Source organism: Cyprinus carpio, chromosome B25 (genome assembly GCF_018340385.1).
Source record: "Cyprinus carpio isolate SPL01 chromosome B25, ASM1834038v1, whole genome shotgun sequence".
Taxonomy (NCBI): domain Eukaryota; kingdom Metazoa; phylum Chordata; class Actinopteri; order Cypriniformes; family Cyprinidae; genus Cyprinus; species Cyprinus carpio.
In genome coordinates this window covers 12,613,386-12,634,291 of record NC_056621.1, presented here as the reverse complement: position 1 = coordinate 12,634,291, position 20,906 = coordinate 12,613,386, and the positions used below count along the sequence as shown (strand labels likewise).

General features: G+C 38.9%; 1 pseudogene; it reads right to left on the bottom strand.

Moving 5' to 3' along the window:
- LOC122142383 overlaps positions 1-20,906 on the bottom strand; it is a 42,151-nt pseudogene that overhangs the window by 6,111 nt on the left and 15,134 nt on the right.

The window sequence follows — 20,906 nt, the reverse complement described above, 5'->3', positions numbered from 1 at the left end:
GTCTCCCTGTCTCACACAGTATGATACTTTCTTAATTACAGGAAGTGATATATGTATGAGGTTCATTTAAGTTCAATTCAGTACCATTTTCCACTGTACATTTGCTTTTTTGGAAAATTCGTAAACCAGACTCAAACTTGCATTTGCTGGTTATACATTACAGTCAATTTAATAACATGTGAACATTAAAGGCATTTATAATAGATTTCTATTTAAAATAAATGCTGTTTTTTTTCTTTACATTCATCAAAAATAAAAACTGAAAAATATTCATGATTTTAATCAGCAAATCAGCATATCAGAATGATTTCTGAAGTGTAAAATGTAATATTTTATTCACTGTATTGTAACTTTTTGATCAAATAAATGCAGCCTTGGTGAACATAAGACACTTCTTTCAAAAATGTTTATTTTGAAACTATGGAAACTGCTACTATAGTTTGAAAATTTAAAAATGTGAAATCTAATTCTTGTTTCCAATCCACAAGATTTGAGGTACAGTTCATGTCTGTTGCATGGCAAAGTTTAATAATTAGTGCTTTATTGAAATCTGACCCTATGTATAAGCTATAATACTAGTGAGACTGTGCAAAACAGACACATAAAAAATAATTGTGAGAATACTGTGAAATACAAACTCAAACAAGGCGTCTGGAGTGCAGTGTGGTGTGTAACTGAAAGATTAACCAATTACAAGTGTCTGGGCAGGGTATTCTCTCTAATGAGGGCATGGAGAATAGAGGGCAAGAGAGAGTTGGGGTGTTGTGTTGAAATAAAAGAGCGTGGAGTGCTGTAATCTCTCTCCAGCTCTGCTATCACGTCTTCCCAGATGGCAGCAGAGTCGGATTACTGGCATGGAGCCCTGAGACGGCCCAACAATGAGCCTGGAATTTAACACGGGAACAAATCACCACACATGCCACCCCGAGCACCCCAACATACTCGCATACACCCACAGCCTCTTCCTCTTGCTCTATAAATCGCATTGTGTCACATGCACAAACACAGGCATACACACACACACACACAGGACTTGGTTTTCCCACAGGGATGGTGGGCTTTAGGAGTATTGTGCAGGGGTTTGGGCAGAACTGGAGACAGTGAATCTGATACACACACTCACACCCCCCACTTCTGTAGTACAATGAGAAGACGGGCATTTAACGTTCAAATGTCCAACCTGCCGGGCTGATTGTCACCGTTTAACCTGTTAACTTTAACCACGTCTGAAACTGATCTCACTCTCCTAAATCCCTCATTTGAGATATTGGATTTCTTGTAATGCAGTTTTTTGGCAAGTCTTTGTTGCCAAATATGTTTGCAAGTTACAGTAACAGTACAAAGAGACTAGAATTTTGGGTCAATGACAAAAAAAAGAGTGTCCAAGATAAAGGAAAAACCTAGTTTAAATTGTGTATTTTTTAACTGAGACTCACTGATGACACAGAGACAGCTGACCTCTCTATAATATCTTGTCTTATGTTATTTTTTCTTAATGGTGGTTAACCACATTACTTTTTTTGGCAGAAAAAAAATATTAAAAACTAGAGCTGCCCCCTAATAGTCGACTAATCGTTAGTCGACCAAAATTTTGTTAGTGTTATTATTTTATTAGACTGTTTTTTGGTCCATCCAATCAGCATATTAGAATGATCTCCGAAGGATCATGTGAAACTGAAGACCGGAGACTTTTTAAAAACATATTAAAATACAGAAAACCATTGTTTTGTAAAAATATTTTACAATATTATTGTTTTTATTATATTTTTGATCAAATAAATGCAGCCTTGGTGAGCAACAGATACTTTTTTTCAAAAACATGAAATCTTACCAATCTCAAAACTTTGAACGGTAGTGCATGTCATGACATTGACCAGATTTTTGTGTCCCCTTACCTCTCCCGATGATCTCATTCACATGTAGGAGCAGATCTTCCCGGGCAATGACCACATGCTGCACTTCCTTCAGCAGCTCTGGATGGAGGCTGCCCAGATCTATTGGTGCGTTAGAGGGCAACAGTGGAGACGCCAGGTCCCCTTCCATCGGCCCGAGCATGGGGGACAGATCCACATGGGCATGAGCGTAGAGATGAGGCCGGCAGGACTCTGCCTGAGACAGAGGTAAGTTTTGGTCTGCAAGGCAATGGGGTCAAGAGGTCAAAAGTCAATGACTTGTTCTCTGAGGCCTGGGGTCACCTGAACAAAGCAGGGAAAGTCTGGGAGGCAGAGTCATTACACCAACTACAAAGAGCTGAGGAAATTCTAAACCCGGCTATATAGATGAGAGGGGATTTTTTTCATCTTTTCAGACAAAAAAAGGAGGCAGAGGCAAATCAAGAGAGCATGCAATGTCTTCAGAGAGAGAGCAGAGGGTAAGGTCAGAAAGCGTATGTGTTTGGAGAACTGGAAAAAAGTTGCCTGTCAGCAATGATCTAAGACCAGTCTTCCCAATCCAGAGAAAAAGAGTAAAGCTGGTCTGAGATCAGCAGAGAAGGCAAACCTCCACCAGCGGTGTGTTTTGAGCGAGAAGCAGCGAAGCGTGAGAACATACCCTCAAGCAAAGTGGTTCTATAGTCCACCGACTCGTGAGAGACCATTTCATTAGTCGGACTGACACTCCTCGCGTTTGCCAACATGTCCAAGTGCGGAATGTGAGCCCGGCCGTCATACCAAACCATAGCCTTAGCTAAATCTACAACCAGAGAGAGACAGAGGGTGAGAGAGAGACCAAGGACAGGTGAGAGAAAAAAGGGACAGATCGCTCCACCACGGACTTCAGCAGTGTCAACTCCCACAAACAACCCAGAAACAGCTCTCTTTCTTTATCTCACGCTCTCATTCCATTCAAATTCATTTAAACAACCATCAGCAAGTTCAATGCTGGAATCACTACAGTGACCTCTGAAAATAAAGCAAGCTATTACTGCAAAAAATCTAATAATAATAATAATTTTCTTAATCTGTATTTTTGTTGAACAGTTGTCTACTTCTTACATAAAAATACATAAACATCCTTAAAGCGAGATCAATTTAAAACTGCAAACTTGTTAGATTTATGAAATAAATAAATAAATAAATAAATCATATATATATATAATATATATATATATATATATATATATATATATATATATATATAGATTATATATATATATATAAATATTTTTTTTTTTTTTCACTTAAATTTATATACTTTATTTTTTAGTTTTATGATTTCTTTCTGAAAAACAAGACAACCAAAACTGATTTGACTTAATAAATAGTCTTCCAGCTTGGATTTTATTTTATTATTTTTTTTTTTAATGTAAATGCTCTTTAGTTATACAAATGATGTGGAACATCTGTGTGCAAAGTGTCGCTTATTTAACTTGAAAAACCGCCGGAGACGTCAAAGACTGCTAATAGCTTATATAAAGCACACATACATTAAAAGCTGCACAAGAAAAAGATAAGCAAAGTCACATACCATCAATATGCTTCTTCCTTTTGATCCAAACAAAGACTGCGATCAGGAGCAGTAGAAGGATGGACACACACACTCCTCCTGTGATCAGTATCCTGTAGTCCTGGTCTTGAGCTAAATATCACTCGACCTAGGATCACAGAGGATGTGGCCTGCTTCCACTACAATAGATACACAAAATACTTCGTTATTTTCAGTAAATATCAGTGACCATGTAGCATCTAAATTTTTAAATTTTGCGATTTTTTATATAATTATTTTGGCAAATATTTTAAATAATACATACATTATACAAAATAAAAAATATTTTTAAGCATCCTCTTTTAGGACAATTTTTTTAGCATCTGTTGGCATAATTTGCAGAAATATTAGAAGAAAATATAATCACAGATAAAGGCAAGCACACTACAATCGCATTATGCAAAACTACAAGCAGGGAATCTCCATGCCATCACATCTGTGGGACATTTGCTTCAGATTTCAAACGCGGCGAAGTGTTTACATTTGAACCTCCAACATCACAACAATCCATCTAGAAACATCCTCAGGGAGCGTTTACGATCAGAGAGAGGGCTTCACTGGTCATAAAGCAGCATGGCAAAATGAAACACACACATCCACTGCAGGCAGGAGGGGAAATTGGATCAGAGATAGAGCCTCTCTTATGTGGTGCAGTATTATTGAGTTTGGGCTGAGATGAGTTTTACCACACTGTATTGTGATGGGGTCAGATTAGAGCATCGTGTCACACGCACCCTGTCCATCTCTCCCCGACAGATAAGCACTTTATGCTGAGGCCAACGTTTCCTTGATCTTTGCACCAATCATATCAGACTGTCTGGGGCCAGAATGGGGGACAGAAATGTTTTTAATGCTCTTATTGAGCTAATGGGGACCAGAAAGGAAATACAAGGACAGCATCTTATCAGGCGGAGCCTGATATATAAAAATTACAATATGAACGCCTTTGAGGAAATGAAACTAATTCTCATTTCCAAGAGGAATATGTGTTCAGGAGCTAATATGGAAACTATCATGATTTTGGCAACCCAGTCCCCTTTGCTAAGATCAGAAATAGCTCATGTTTGGTACTTTGAGAGTCTGCTGGAACAAGCAGGGCAGAGCTGGCTGGCTGATGAGTGGCTCTTATGCAGGCCGGTCTGGACTGGAGTGGTCTGAAGTGGAGGAGAGAAATGAAAGAGTCTCGTACCTCCACCTCCAGCTCTTTTGGCGGCGGACTGGAGCTCCATGGGTACGGTGCATTCGAGCGTGTTGCCCACCAAAGTGACGCTCTCACAGGTCCGGTTCGAAACTCTCAGCACCTCGCCATTTTTCACCGCCTCCTGATTCACAGGGGGGACCTGCAGGGGGAAATAAGAGAAACAGAAAGGTTTAAATCGCGGTCTTTAAATTGCCCCATGACCGAGTGTGTATATGGGGCATATAGATTGTGCAGCGTCTACCCCTCTAAACCCAGCCAGCTCTGGTATACAGAGCAGAGCAGAGCAGAAGGCAATAAAGACAGCGATCGCATTCCTCACATGACAGCCTGGGTTTTACAGATTGGACACACTCCACTCCTGCACCTGTTACCATACAGCACCGGCCAGCCTGAGATCCAATGCGAACAGACGCACATACACTTACACTTAAGACCCAGCTCCCTGAGGAGATCACAGCCATTCACAAAAAGCCAATGATCACTACTTAAAAATGTGGGGTTTGTTTTAGATAATCAGCAACCGCCAGAATTGAGAGAACATTGTTTTAAAAAATGCAATGATAATCTCCAGAAAAAAATTTATGTAACTAACAGTCGATCTAAATGGGATTGAGCGGGGTCCAAAAGTCAGACCAAAAGTAAACCTGAAATGTGAAAGTCACATCAACTTTTCACTTTAGTTCTTATACGTATACATATATACACTCACCTAAAGGATTATTAGGAACTCCATACTAATACTGTGTTTGACCCCCTTTCGCCTTCAGAACTGCCTTAATTCTACGTGGAATTGATTCAACAAGGTGCTGAAAGCATTCTTTAGAAATGTTGGCCCATATTGATAGGATAGCATCTTGCAGTAGATGGAGATTTGTGGGATGCACATCCAGGGCACGAAGCTCCCGTTCCACCACATCCCAAAGATGCTCTATTGGGTTGAGATGTGGTGACTGTGGGGGCCATTTGAGTACAGTGTACTCATTGTCATGTTCAAGAAACCAATTTGAAATGATTCGAGCTTTGTGACATGGTGCATTATCCTGCTGGAAGTAGCCATCAGAGGATGGGTACATGGTGGTCATAAAGGGATGGACATGGTCAGAAACAATGCTCAGGTAGGCCGTGGCATTTAAACGATGCTCAGTTGGCACTAAGGGGCCTAAAGTGTGCCAAGAAAATATCCCCCACACCATTACACCACCACCACCAGCCTGCACAGTGGTAACAAGGCATGATGGATCCATTTTCTCATTCTGTTTACGCCAAATTCTGACTCTACCATCTGAATGTCTCAACAGAAATCGAGACTCATCAGACCAGGCAACATTTTTCCAGTCTTCAACTGTCCAATTTTGGTGAGCTCGTGCAAATTTTAGCCTCTTTTTCCTGTTTGTAGTGGAGATGAGTGGTACCCGGTGGGGTCTTCTGCTGTTGTAGCCCATCCGCCTCAAGGTTTTGCGTGTTGTGGCTACACAAATGCTTTGCTGCATACCTCGGTTGTAACGAGTGGTTATTTCAGTCAAAGTTGCTCTTCTATCAGCTTGAATCAGTCGGCCCATTCTCCTCTGACCTCTAGCATCAACAAGGCATTTTCGGCCACAGGACTGCCGCATACTGGATTTTTCCCTTTTCACACCATTCTTTGTAAACCCTAGAAATGGTTGGTGCGTGAAAATCCCAGTAACTGAGCAGATTGTGAAATACTCAGACCGGCCCGTCTGGCACCAACAACCATGCCACGCTCAAAATTGCTTAAATCACCTTTCTTTCCCATTCTGACATTCAGTTTGGAGTTCAGGAGATTGTCTTGACCAGGACCATAAATTATATATTTATATATATAATAAATGATTTCATTTTAATTTTAAATAATATGATTTTGTATAATTAAAAATAATAAAAAATAATAAAAAAATGACCACATACAAAAAAGCAAACTTCGAGGCAAACGCTCCACTGGCACCAGTAACACTCACAATCTCTGACATTTTGATAAACCCCTTGAGCATCAGCAGTGCTGCCAAGTGCAATTTTATTTCCCTAAAGAAGGCCTTAAGTATCAAGCTGCAAAATCTAAACAAACAGACTGCATGGGAATGAAAGTGCATGATCTGAGTGATAGGGCAGTTTAATGACAATTAAGCTAAACTGAGCCTGCTGTTGTGCCCATTATTGAATATATAGTAGCTTTAAAGGAGACTGAGCGGTACACAACACTTAGTGTGTCTGTGTGTGCGTATCCCGAGAGGGGTACAGAGGGATTTGATGCTGAGGTCTCGCATGGGAAGAAAAAGCGGAATCTCACGCGACCCCTCTCACCCCTCCTCTTAACAACAGCTGCGTTTGACTATTGAGTGGCGGTGTCAGGAAAAAAAGTCTACTCTTATATTTCATTGTTAAAAATGCTGGGTTTTTTCACCAGCCTACCCTCACCAGGGCAAAGGATCTCACAGTCAATGTGTCAGAGGCTGTAACCTTCAGGGGACAAGAACAATGTGAAAGATGGTGGTGCACGATGGGAAACAAACTAAACTTCCTGTTTTGTTTCCTTCCAGCTCAATGAGCAGCGTGAATCACTCTGCGTATGCATGTCTCACCTTAATCTCCAGAATGCTCTTGTTGCCTCTCGGTGTAACTGTGGGCTTCTGAAACTCCTCAAACTTGGGGTCTTCAACATACAGTAGGTCATACTGATCGGTGGAGAAACCATCTAACACGAAGGTCATTTTTGTGGCAACTGGAGGCTGAACACTGAGGCCTTTCAGGGAGGGTGTGATACAAAGGATATTTCGCTTATCCTCATCATGACTGCAGGTCTAGGCACAGAAAAAGACAAACACAAATATAAGCCATCTCTGTCATTACAATTGTGTACAAAAGTCAATGCTAAGGCATTTTAGATTCTTCTGTGTGGCCAAATCACTTTATCTTTTGTTTGTTTAGGAGCACAGCATCTTCATATGTAAGATTTTCATTACATTTACGTTTAGTCATTTAGCAGATGCTTTTATCCAGTGACTTACAAATGAGGACAACAGAAGCAATCAAAACTAACAAAAGAGCAACATGTAAGTGCAAATGACAAGTCTCGGTTAGCCTAACGCAGTACACATAGCAAGGTATTGATACACACACACACACACACACACACACACACACACACAAACACACACACACACACACACACACACACACACACACAAACACATATATATAAATATATCACACACACACACACACACACACACACACACACACACACACATATTTTAAAATGTAATTTATTCTTGTATTGGCAATGCTAAATTTTCAGCATCATTAATCCAGTCTTCAGAGATCCTTCACATGATCATTCAGAAATCATCCTAATATGCTGATTTGCATTTCTTATTATTATGGATGTTGAAATCATTTGTTTAGCTTACTATTTTTGTTGAAACAGTACATTTTTGTTCTTCAGGAAAGTTCAAAGGAATAGCATTTATTTGAAATAGAAATCTTTTGTAACATCCTTACTGTCACTTTTGATCACTTTAATGTGCACTTGCTGAATAAAAGTATTAATTTCTGAAATTTTTTTTTAATCATATAGACCCCAAACCTTTATACTGTTGATATAACCTTTATGAACCAGATGTCAGACCCATCATCTTGCATAGCATACATCACAAACTTTAAGGCCAGTGGACAAGGAGCCTTTGTGAGATTGAAGACCTGACTAAGTGCAATTATGCATGAGTTACAACCCGAAGACTTCACATGCCAGCTGTGGCTCCAGCCCTGCCAGGTCTTGCCACACACCATTTTCATTCCACATTATAACACCACCACAACTGCCCATTTAACAGCATGCCTGTCATTTGCACGTCACCGCTGTTTGATTAGCTGTCCTCAAGTGAACGTTCCACTTCATAAAGAATAACCCTAGAGCAAGAGACACATTCAAATTGTTAGATGCCATTATTTATGAACATAAGGCATTTGAGTTGCTCTGCTCCAAGTCTTCTATCCAGCAAACCTGGGTCTCCCTCTGCACACTTGGCAGGTTTACAATGCTCTAGAGTCTAAAAACAACTTAAAGTCATTCTGACTTCACATAAGTGAGTTAAATCCTGAGTACAGTTTTAGGTCACAGTAAATATTTTCAATCTTATAAAAGCGATTGATGTTTCATATTGCCAAAAGGCAATAAAGGCCATGACCTGGGCGCTTGCATAAAGATCAGACTCTGAAACAAATTTAGAGAGAATGCATGAAGATAAATAACTTTTTAACCAAAAACTGATTGCTATTACTCACTGTTTACTGTAGGCAATATCTTCCCTGTCAACATCTTCCCTTCACTCATGTTCTGTGTTGCGCAATATTCCAGATGGGAAATAAAAATACAGCTCCTAAGCATCATCGCTGAGGACAGCAAGCTATGAAAAAGTCCATGCCTTGTTTATTTGACTAGCAACCCTTTGCATATTTAGAGATCTGAGGACTTATCTGCTGAGACTAGTCAAATAGTTGTAAAGCAGTTTGGCTTGGTGTGCTCCTCACAAACACAACGTTTAATTGTTTAGAATGGATCAAGTATCTCAAAGGGCTTAAAGGGGGGTTGGATGACAGCTGCTAAAGAAAGCAGCCAAAGGATGATGGGAGACACCGAAAACACTTCAAATTGGTGTTTGGGGAATAGATCTTCTCATTGGGAGTCAAAGTGATGTTTTATAGCAGGATTTGGATGGGAAATTCTCTTATAGGTGTTTCAGCTCTGATATAACCGTCGTTGATTGTTCCTTTCGATGTGAACTTTTAAAGAGGGTAAAGATAAGGAAGGAGGTAACTTTCAGGATATTATGAGGCAAAATGGAGTAAGGTGTCAGTAAAAACATACTAAGATGAGAAAACCAGACTTTGGTTGTTGCATTGAGAGGGTTCTGGCATGAAAATGACCCCCTTTGAATCCCAAAAACAGGTGTTGTTCTTGCTAGAAACCCCACTGTGGTGTCTGGAGCATGTTAGAGTCCTGTTAACACCCCTCACTTCCCATAGGCAAGTCTAGGACAAAGTAAAACTTGAACATGACCCTTGGTTAGAAACATCTAGAAATCTTGGCTAAGAAGATGCCATACCCCTAAACAAATAAAACCCCTCTCAGGTTCACTCCTGGACAGTGCCAATCGCCAGCAACAAGCTGCAGCCCGTAAAAATGCTTTTCATGTTGGTGGGAAAGGCGAGATCGGCTGATCCCCAGATTTAGCAGAGATCTCAGAAGTAGATATTCAAGAATGCTCTTGAGATTTCATCCATTTTTCCTGAGCCACCACAATTTGCCTTGGTTCTTAACGCTCATTCGTTTGGCCCGCAGAGCTTGATTGCAAGAGGAAGTGAAATGCAACTGATGGAAGAAATCACAGTATACTGAGAAATTGAGATCCAGTGTTCACTTTTCTTTATTTTCAGGCCCTGTCAGCAGTTAGACGGTGAATGCAGCCCGCAAGAAACCTGAGCTACTGACTACGTTTCTGTTTCCGCCATCGCTGATCGAACCTCAGCGTAACAGATGACAGCTCAACTCGGGTTACACAGCCGTAGTCCGTGTGATTTAGAAAAAAGCTGACAGAAGACAGGAAGTATTCCACCACAATACTCCCCAATAAAAGAGAGAGGGTAAAAACAATAAACCTCTTGTGCTTCTCAATTTAGGACAGGAATATTGTCCCGACCCACACTGTTTATAAAGAAGAATTTACAGGCTGACAGCTGCGGGACCATCTTAAATCATTTGAAAAGAAAGCCTGCATTTCAAGCAGTCTCTGCTCAAAAGCAGAAATATTTTTCTTTCAAGTGAACTCAAAATCATTGACAAACTCAAAGTGCATTATTTAAAATGGCCTACTTGGTATTAAGTACAAAATATTTGATCTTTGAGACAATGAGATATTTACCTTCAGTACCCTGATGTTTGAGGAGAGAAACTTTAAGTTGAGTGGAAATGAAGAGGTACAATAAAAATAAGAGTAAGAACACAAGCCCCATTCTGGACTATGACGGGACTTGTATGCTTAAGATTAGATAGCATTGTTCGCATGTACTGTACCACTGCACGACCACACTCCACCCCCACAGGAATCAGATAAGGGGAAACTGTGTGTAAATGAGTATTTGTCTGGTCCCACTGAGAGAGGAGCAGATCAGGTCAACCACAGCTCTCAGGAGATGAGGTGTGGAAGTGTTTCCAAAAGGATGAAGAAACTTGGATAGACAAAAAATGAGATACATTACAATTTAAAAACTAGAAATGAAAGTGTTGCCAAATAGATGAAGAAACTTAGATGAAGAATGAGATGCATATATAAAACAAATGAATAAAAATGGTAAATAATTTAGACTAGAAAAAATGTGGCATTTCAAATGAATGAAGAAACTCTGGTAGATGAACAATAACACTCACTATATATCAAATAAATAAAATTTAAAATCTAAAAATTTTGATGTGTTTCCAAATGGATCAAGAAACTTGAGTAAAAAACAAGACACTAGTTAAATAAACCAAATTGAAAAGTTTTTGACCCTCTAAATCTAGCACTATCTACTCTAATTCTATTCTTAAAAAAAGTCCCTTTTAGACTTGCACTCTATTTATTTACTAACAGCTTGTTTTCTAAAAAAAAAAAAAAAAAACTAACACTAGCTTCTAATCTTTTTGTATTCTATCTATTGGTTTTCTTTTTTATTTATTATACAATTAACAAAAGCAAAAAAAGGCCTCTGGTACTAGCTTGCTCTATTCTTTTCCTATTCTATCTTTTTATTTTATTTATTTTTTTCATTTTCTTTTAATTTATTATATGATTAAAAAAAACCTTGCTACATGTACTGCGTTAAGCTAACTGAGACTTGCTATAGCACTTGCAGATCATTGCTCTTTTGTTGATTTTGATAGCTTCCATTGTCCTCATTCGAAGTCGCTTTGGATAAAAGCGCCTGCTAAATGACTAAATGAAAATGTAATCATATCGAGAACATTGTGTGTGATTTTTCCATTTCCTCTTCACAACTGCAGTTCTGAAACATTGCTTCCTTTACAGTATTTCTCATATCTGCTTTTGTGTTCAGTAGGGTTAATGATAATAGCATGCCTGTGACATGGTAGAGGAGGTATTTAATGTCTCGACACTCTGTGTGGGCCATCTAGACTCACCACTTGGAAGACTTTGCCCTCTGTGGCGGCAGTGAGAACCATCTGAGGTTGGAGGGCTGAGTGGAGGTAGGGGTAAACCATTAACTGTCACTGTGCTTCCTCCGCTGTGGACACACATGCACAAAACAGAAGAACTTGCTGTTAAATGCACATTGATTTACTCTTCCAGTTTAACCCCAACTTCAACTACATTTAAAGTAGCTGTTTGCCTCTTTAAGAAAAATCTCTTTATGTATTCCCCAATTCTTAGTCACTTTGGATAAAAGCGTCTGCAAAATGACTAAATATAAATGTAAATGTCGGATGCAGGGCTGACCTGATGAAGGAATGCTTTGGCTGGACGCTGGAGATGTGTGGGTTCTCGTTGTAGGTGTAGCTGACAGGAGCTTCACGAATCACTCCATCAATGTGCAGCTGAACCTTGTGTTGGGACGGTGATGGCTGAGGTGGTGTCCGACATGTCAACATTGTGGCTGAAATACTGCAGAAAGGCACACAGAAAATCACACACATAGAAAATGGTTTAAATAGAAACATACATGTATGCGTGACAGTGGTGATTGGCTTATGAACAAATCTCTCTTTTCACTTCCAATTTATTGGAAAAATGTCTAGGATGCTGAACATTTTCTGGCTTTAGTAGATTTGTAAAGAAAAGTTAAATGTAGTTTATTTAAAAACAGAAATTAAATGTTGGTGTTTTTTAAATGGATGAATAAACTTGAACAGACGAAAAATGTAATAAATTTTTTTTATTGATTCAATGTAAAACTACATATAACTACAAAATAAATATAAAATTACAATTAATTTAAAAACTTGATTTTTTTTCAAATGGACAGATGAAAACTGAGACAACAAATACTGTATATATAGTGTGTGTGTGTGTGTGTGTGTGTGTGTGTGTGTGTGTGTGTGTGTGTGTGTGTGTGTGTAAATGAATTTCCTTTAAAAACAAAGAAAAAGTTGAAGAGTTTCTAAATCAATTAAGACATTTGGGAGAATTAAAATTATGTAATTTATTACTCACTCTCATGCTGTTCCAAACCCATAAGACCGTTCATCTTTAGAACACAATTTTTTTTTTTTTAAATCAGAGAGCTTTCTGACCCTGCATAGACGACAGTACATGTTCAAGGCCCAGAAAGGTAGTAAGGACATCTTTAAAATGTGACGTCAGTGGTTCAACTTTATTGGTACTCTCATGAACAAGACTGACATGGAAGAGAAGAAATTGTTGAATAAAGTCGTTATTTTTGTTTTCTCAGCACACAAAAAGCTCTCGTAGCTTCATAAAATGAAGGTTGAACCACTGATGTCACATGGACTATTTTAACGATGTCCTTAACTACCTTTCTGAGCCTTGAACGTGGTTCTTGAGTTGCTGTCTATGCAGGGCCAGAAAGCTCTTGGATTTCATCAAAAAAATCAAAAAATGTCTTAACAAGATGAACAAAGGTCTTATAGGTTTAGAACGACACGAGGGTTAGTAATTAATGACAGAATTTTCATTTTTGGACAAACTTTTCCTTTTAATAGAAACTCCTAATAGATTTGTAGACATACGAACCTCTGCAGTGCACAGGTGGCATTACCCATGGTAACCAGTTGCACATTTCCACTATCCAGGAATGAGCCTGTGATAGTGAGCACTGTTCCGCCAGACTTGGGTCCAAACTCTGGGAAGATCTCTGTGATAACTGGATTCTAGACAGATAAAATGTTGAGTTAGTGATATAAAACTATAGCACACGTTGAAAATGTTTGACAGAAATCACATCCATCATATTTTTATATTTTTTTTGCATCATGCTAGGTAGACCCAACCAGAGCTGCTCTAAAATCCTGCTCCAAAGTCTACATATCTTTATAGTACATCTTACAAAAACATGCTGATTGGTTGATATTTTGTGACTTTATGGCAGCATTTCCCTTACAGCACGGATAGAAAATGCACTTGGTGCTGATTAGGACACCCGTGTAACTCTAACCCAACTCAAAAATAACTGGGAAAATAGAATATTATAACATCCTTGGGTCCTTGTGCGCTATGAAAACTGCCAACACTGGAAGAACGTCGCAAAAATACATCACTCGAAGAATGTGTGTTGAAACACTTATACTGAGATTTGTGAGGATTCTTACCACAAACGAGAAACCGTCTTTCTGGGCCTGTTCTTTGCCACTGCGCACTCTTACCACAGAGTCAGTGCTGGATGCGTTCACATGATCTAGTCCGCAGACCAACCTGACATACAATACAAAGACATAAACATCTCCCACCACAAAAAACAGCGAACAAGACGTGGTTGTAAACCAGTGGAGTAAGCCAGCAGCTATTAGTCTAACGCTAATTTAATGAGAACCGTACTACTCGGCAGAAACTACACAGGAGCTATTCTCCAAGGGAATTTTTCCATTCCTCTCACAATAGGAGGGCTGTAGGGTGGTATGTCCGGGGGCACAAAATCTCATGGGTTTTGTGTCTTAATGGTACGAAAGTTTGACATGGAAGGCCGGGATGCACAATAGAGCACTTTTGCAGACCAATTTAATGTTCTGCAGGGTTGCAAACATGAGCACTATTTTGAGAATGTGACCTAGCGTGTTTCTGAAGTTGTATTTACACAGAGTGCTAGAGGATTTGCTTAAATTCAAGAACAAGGTTTATCTATTTCTTTATTAACTTACCGATTATTGCTGCTGTCTTTCTTTTCCAATTTACACTTTGTTCCAGCAACCACCACGTCAATCAGCTTGGTATCAAAGCGATCTTTCTTACTGAAACCAAAGTTTTTGCCACAGATTGTCATGTTGGTATGGCCTCCGAGTGGAGCAGAGGAAGGAGAAATCTAGAAAAAGAAAGAAGAAGCTGTGAGGTCAAACTGTGACAATACTTTTCTTTCAGTGTCTAAACCTCCTGCTGTGTTTCTTTATGCCAAGCATTTTCTCCGCTCATGAGTGGTTGGTAACCACTGACAATGATTTGTTTAAATTTTGGGTGTAGGGACACTGAAGGCAGGGGGTCTTCCAGTAAATGGTGACAGAGACAAAAACTGAGAACAAAACCTTCCTACTTTCCTTTGTACTTTAGTCTCTTGGGTTATAAAGTGCCCTTTATGTTGAGTCACCAGCTGAGTACCTTAAGTGAAGTGTGTCATTTTTTTCTGTGGTAAAATACTTCACGTATCCCAGCTTAACGTGCTCAGAAAACTGTAAGTAAGCCATTTATTGCTTAATTTAATAAAAATAATAATAAAATATATTAATTAAAAAACAACATTTATTTATATATTCACATTTATTTATTTAAGTTACTAAGAGCTGTCTCTTTGTCACCATCTCTGTTTGAAACCTGCAATTGCAGTTATTTCCAGAATTATTTTCTTTGCATGGGTTGTGCAACGGCACGGCTCCTCAGAGCGGATGAATCTAATGTTTTGATGTGTGGCTCTCAGTCACTCCACTGGTATGGATACTGTACTTAGGAAATCACAGATTCAAATAAGAATTTCTACCAGATATTGTCATTGAACAAGTAAGCAAGCAAGTCTGCCATTTTTGTTCTGACCAACTGAGGAAAAAAGCATTAAAAATAAATTGCGCTACCAATGGTGATTAAATCTAACGATCGGTTAGCTCATATCACATCAAACCGTGTAAATTATTAATTTATTGTTTTACTTTGTTTTTAAATTGTTAACAACATCAGCATTGCGTGACTGTGTATGTAGTGTATTAGCATTACATGTAGATTTCAATTTCTGTTCAGTCATTCAAATTTCATATATTGAAATTCTTTAAACCCAAAAAGCTAATTATTTTTCCATAGAACTGGCTTTCTTTAAAATACAAAACTTGTGTAATCTCACGTAGGCTATCTGTAATCAGGTGCACATTTAAAACTGGAATATAATCTAATTTCAGTAATTTACCATGTGTTTCATAAATACATAAAGACTTTCTGGGATTACAATCTGCCATCAAAAATGATCAATTTAATTATTCCCAGCTGCTGTGAGATAATGCTATAAAACGATCCGCCACCTGCAGGATCCTAATATGCGATATAGCCTACTAGCCAGAACAAACTTCTTTACGCCTTACAGAAGTAATGTAATGATGCTGCAGCATTATTTCTTAAGTAAATTTACTTAAGAAATAAGTAAACAGAAATGTGAAAAATAAGTAAATAAATTGAAATAAAATAAATTAAAAAAAAATGTACAATAAAATTAAATAAATACATTTTTATTGTTAATTTATTCATAATAAGTGTTTACAATGTGTTTTCTAAGTGTCGCTGTTTCTGAGATGTTAGTTCTTTATTGATAAGCAGATGGTGTTGCTTTGAACACAGGAGGACAAGGCCTCATTTTTGGCTCTGAGTTAATAATTAAGTGTTCAGAGCACCACTTATCATAAGCAAAGAGATCTTACACAAATACAAAATAGTTCTGCTGCTCTGCAGCAATGCACAGATTTAGAGAAGGCACAGAAGGGCAAACGAATCCTTTCTGATATTTAGAATCAATTTACGTCTTTAAAAGAAGCCAAGAGGTCCTTGAAATCCATGCTTATCCCTGAAAATACTGCAAAACAGACAAAATCAATGGAGGTCAGAGTTTCGTATGTGCTCTCTGTACTTAGAAAGCACTTATTCTATTAGCTATGTGCTATTAGCCTCTAAAAAAACATTAAAATTTTTTTTGATATGCCACAGTGGTTACCACCGTGGTGATAAGGAGGGGGCAAGAGTCCTGGATCCAATGGGAGGGGGAGCACCGAGGAGCCCTCGTGCAGCGATCACTGGTCTTGCACCATCCGCAGCCCATGAAGGCTGGAGCCAGAAGACAGGAGCTACAAGTCCACAGCTGTTCACATCCAGGGCCTCTCAGAGGAATCTTAGAAACCTGAGGAACATGATATTAGATTTTAAACTATATTTAGCAGATGATTTTAAACAAAGCGACTTGTTGACAACATTTTTTCAGAGAAGGTGACTTGTTTAGTGATGTCTCTTTGCTTCTTTATTGCAGTCATACACTTTTTACTATATCAGTTAGTCTTAAGTCACCAGTGTGTTTGCAATCTATTCACAAGTGATTTTCCTGAAAATGTTTGACCTGTTTCCCAAAGACACTTTTAAGAATGGCCGTGTCGTTCACCTTGTTTCCTGTTACCAACAATAAGGAGCCGTCGTGACGCTGTGGAGACAGCAGGGCCATCTCGGAAGACACAGGGAGAGCGTCCAAGCGGAAATCCACATGCGGCTCTGTCTTGCCAAAGCGGGAAACCACCACCTGCGGAGGATGCCAGCAAAAATGGGTGGCCTTTTACATCTAAAGCCTAAACAGTAAATACAGGACCATAATAGAGAACGTGTATGGTTACAAAAAGACCACAACAGCATGTTTATCGTTTACTGGAATAAGTCTGCATTCCACAGTGATGATTAAATGCTGCTATTGAATGATTTAAACCTTGTGGTTTCTGGTGTAAGCTATTTAAAGAGGACACAATTTGGATCAGGTCAACAGCAGGTCACATGACATTGGTCTAATTTGTCAAAAAATTTTTTTTCCATACAAATAAATCATATTTAATTAACAACCATAGTTATATTTTGCAGTATGAACTTATTTTCAATGACAAAAAAAGGATATTTTACCAATGAATCCAGTAATGTTTTTTTTTTTTTTTTTTTAATAAAATAAAATAAAAGTTCTTATGGTTTTAGGGTAAAATACCTCTTCCAAAAACCTGTGAATACACAAGATCTTATTCCTGAAAAACAAACATTCTGCATGGAGTTGGTGCAAACCTGTTATTTCTTCCTTCCTTCCAGGTTATAAAACACTAAATTACAGATCATGTCTGGAACTTTCCTTGGGAAAGAGGAAGCATCAAAGGAGGGTGCAATCCAGAGGCAGTCTTTGTATGGGGACAGCCTCTGCTTTGCCATGGATACTGTAATAACCAGTGTCTCTGCCTTTCAGGGTAAAAGAAGACAGATTGAACTGCGATGACTGCGGTTGATGTCAAGGAGTAGAAACAGACAAAAGCTTAGGCCCTAGGGCAAGTGCAGACGTATAGTCCTCTGTCTATCTGGCATGTTGGTAGGTGTCAGAACAGAGACTCCGTCCACACACCTGGACTAACATTTATCATGGTTACATTGCAATTACAGGCCTCCAAGACAGCCTAGGACTGAATAGTGCTTGTGCTCCATTAGCGATCAGTGGATCACATCATTTAATAGCCCTGGCTTTGAGCATGGGGCATCTGGGTGGTAGAGAGTATGTCATTACTGTGGTTTTAGTGATTTTAGGATGGTGTGCGTGACATATCTCCATCTCACTCAATACAGTGCACGAATGTGACTCTTTTTTGTGGTTTGTTTTAAAAAGCTCAGTCTTTAGATTAGTAACATATCAGATCGGACTGTAGAAAGTGTCAATGTTCAGTTATTACCTTAAGGAGCTATTTCTTTTTTTATCTTTCACTGGAGTAATACATGTAGCCAGGGCAATTCACAATACTGTTTTATTACATGAATAAAAGCAGTTGATTTAGGTGCATTACCTGACAATATACAATGTAGTCCATGAAAGCTCTAAGTACAGAACTAAAGGAACGCAATTTTCCAAAACCTTCCTACGGTGTGGGAGGGAAATTCCTCTTGTCACATATATCTTTTACAGACATTAAAACTTTATAAATATATATATATATATATGAATATATTTAATATTTATTTAATATTGTAAGTAATTTCTGTTCTATGTAAATAGTATGTTTAAAATTAATAGGAATTTAATAAATTGTAAACTATTTATATAAATATAATTAATATATATATATTATATATATATATTAGTATTTATATATATAATATATATATATATATATATCAAACACAATAATATAAATAGCAAATTATATTTATATTTAAAAAATGTAAATATAATTATTCTGTGCCTTGGTGCTGCACAAATACAATGTGCTACATTCATGATTCCAAAACAAGAACCCACAGCTAAAACTTGGCGAGTTTCACATGGCACAGAAAGTTTCCAATAGCATTAAACCATAAAAGGATTTCGAGTCCCAGAAGCGACCAAGCTAAGCCAAGTTTAATTAAGCTGGGCATGGCAGAAAATGGCTACAAATGGACCGTTTTGAAGGAGGAATGTTACGCACACTGGGGAAAAATACACACCGCGAAGCCCTAATAACCGTGTGAATTACAGCTCATTGTGTATGTAAGGGAAGTCCTACTCACAAACACAAGGCAAGGTGTTGAGTTTTTCTCACCGAGAGTGTGGCAGAGTGGGAGCACTTCCTCATACAGAATAAGGACCACTGGGACTGTTACTGCCCTGCGCCCCCCTCTTCCCAACCTTTTAAAAAGCTTGCGGGGCTCTTGAAACTTCTCCACTTAACCACTACTCACTGCATTCCATATTTTATTTAACTTCATCAGTCTTTCTCACAATCTTTTTTTTTTGCATTCTCATTGTCAAGGCCTCTTAAAAACTCACCCACTCTCTTTGTCTTTGAAAAAAAAAACTCTCTCTCTAATGGGACAGCTGGACTAGCACTCACCCCTTACCAGGCCTCCCTCCACATCCAGACAAAAGAGGCGAGAAAAGTTGAGAGGAAAAAATTTAAAAAAGGAAGAGAGAAAGAGAGGGAACGACAGCTGCAGCCGTTCCAAGAAAATGCCATGCGAGGACGTGTCATCGAAGCCCAGTACTTACTATTAACGTAGCATTCGGTTCCTCCTCTATGCTTCCGTGCAGCTGTCACCCTCTCTCTCGCCACTCATTTCTCAAACATCTTCCTGTGGTATTTGCAAAATACCATAAGTCTCTATCGAAAACTTCCGTGAGCAAATAGTCTAATTTTTGGTGCTCAGGCAGGACAGATTTAACGTATTGGTCGGTGCCACTCCTGCACAATGAACATGTTGAGAAAACATTGATAGGCAGATTTTCACCTTGTGTGCTTTTAGATTGGAGAGCTGGTACAGTGCTGCTCAGAGGTCAAAGGTGACACAAATGCAAACAGGAAAAGGACCATATTTCCCAACCTGCCACTGGCACCTGCATTTTCCTTCTAGTTTTCACTAGTCACGTACTTACATCCTGTCTATTTACATGCACAATAAAACAGGGAAATAGTGTTGGCAACACAGGACTTTGACAAAAAATATTCTGATTTAATTTTAGATTCTGCAAATGCTTCACCATTTCTTTTCCCGAATGATGCGTCAGCCCACCTTTCTTCTAGCACTACAGCACATACTAAAACTCAATAAATTCAATCTAAATGCTGATTTGCTAATCCAGACATTATGTAAGTTTAGCTTTAATAGTGAATAAATAAAATAATCCAAATGTCTCACCTGGATGACGCGGCCCTCAGCTGTACCAAGGCTGACCACAGTGTGGTTTTGGATGGGCACCACGGCTATGGAAGTGAGAAGAACATTCCGGAAGCGTCCATGGAAGTAGTCCCGACGCGGATTGGTGCTTGTAAACCTCTAGCCGGGTAGCCTCTTTTCGTGTTTGCCACAGCTGAAGGAATCTCCTGCAAAGCTCTGGTAACAAAAACAGAAACACATTGACAACTTAGACAAGTGGTATTCTACCTGGCAACAAGGAGAAGCTCTCAATAGCCTATTGGTGTGGATAAATTCTGCAGCGCTGCCATTTTTCCAGGGGACTAGCCTCCACCATGCCAAATGCAATTTGTGGGTTAGATGCTTGTGCAAAAGAGTGACTTAGGCCCCACACAGTAAATCTCCATCTAAGCTCGGCATCTACTGTTTCATCCTGGCCAATGCAGTTGCGTGTTTTCTCCCATGGTGCTTGGATCATCCTTGCCACAATCTGATGGCTGTGCTCACAGATGGCAGGAATTCATGGGAAACTGTGAAGAACGTTGGGCTTGCTGTTGCTCTGTTAGAGCTCCGATTGAGGCCAGCTTTGTTTGGCTGGGATCTTTACAACCTGTGGAGTTTTG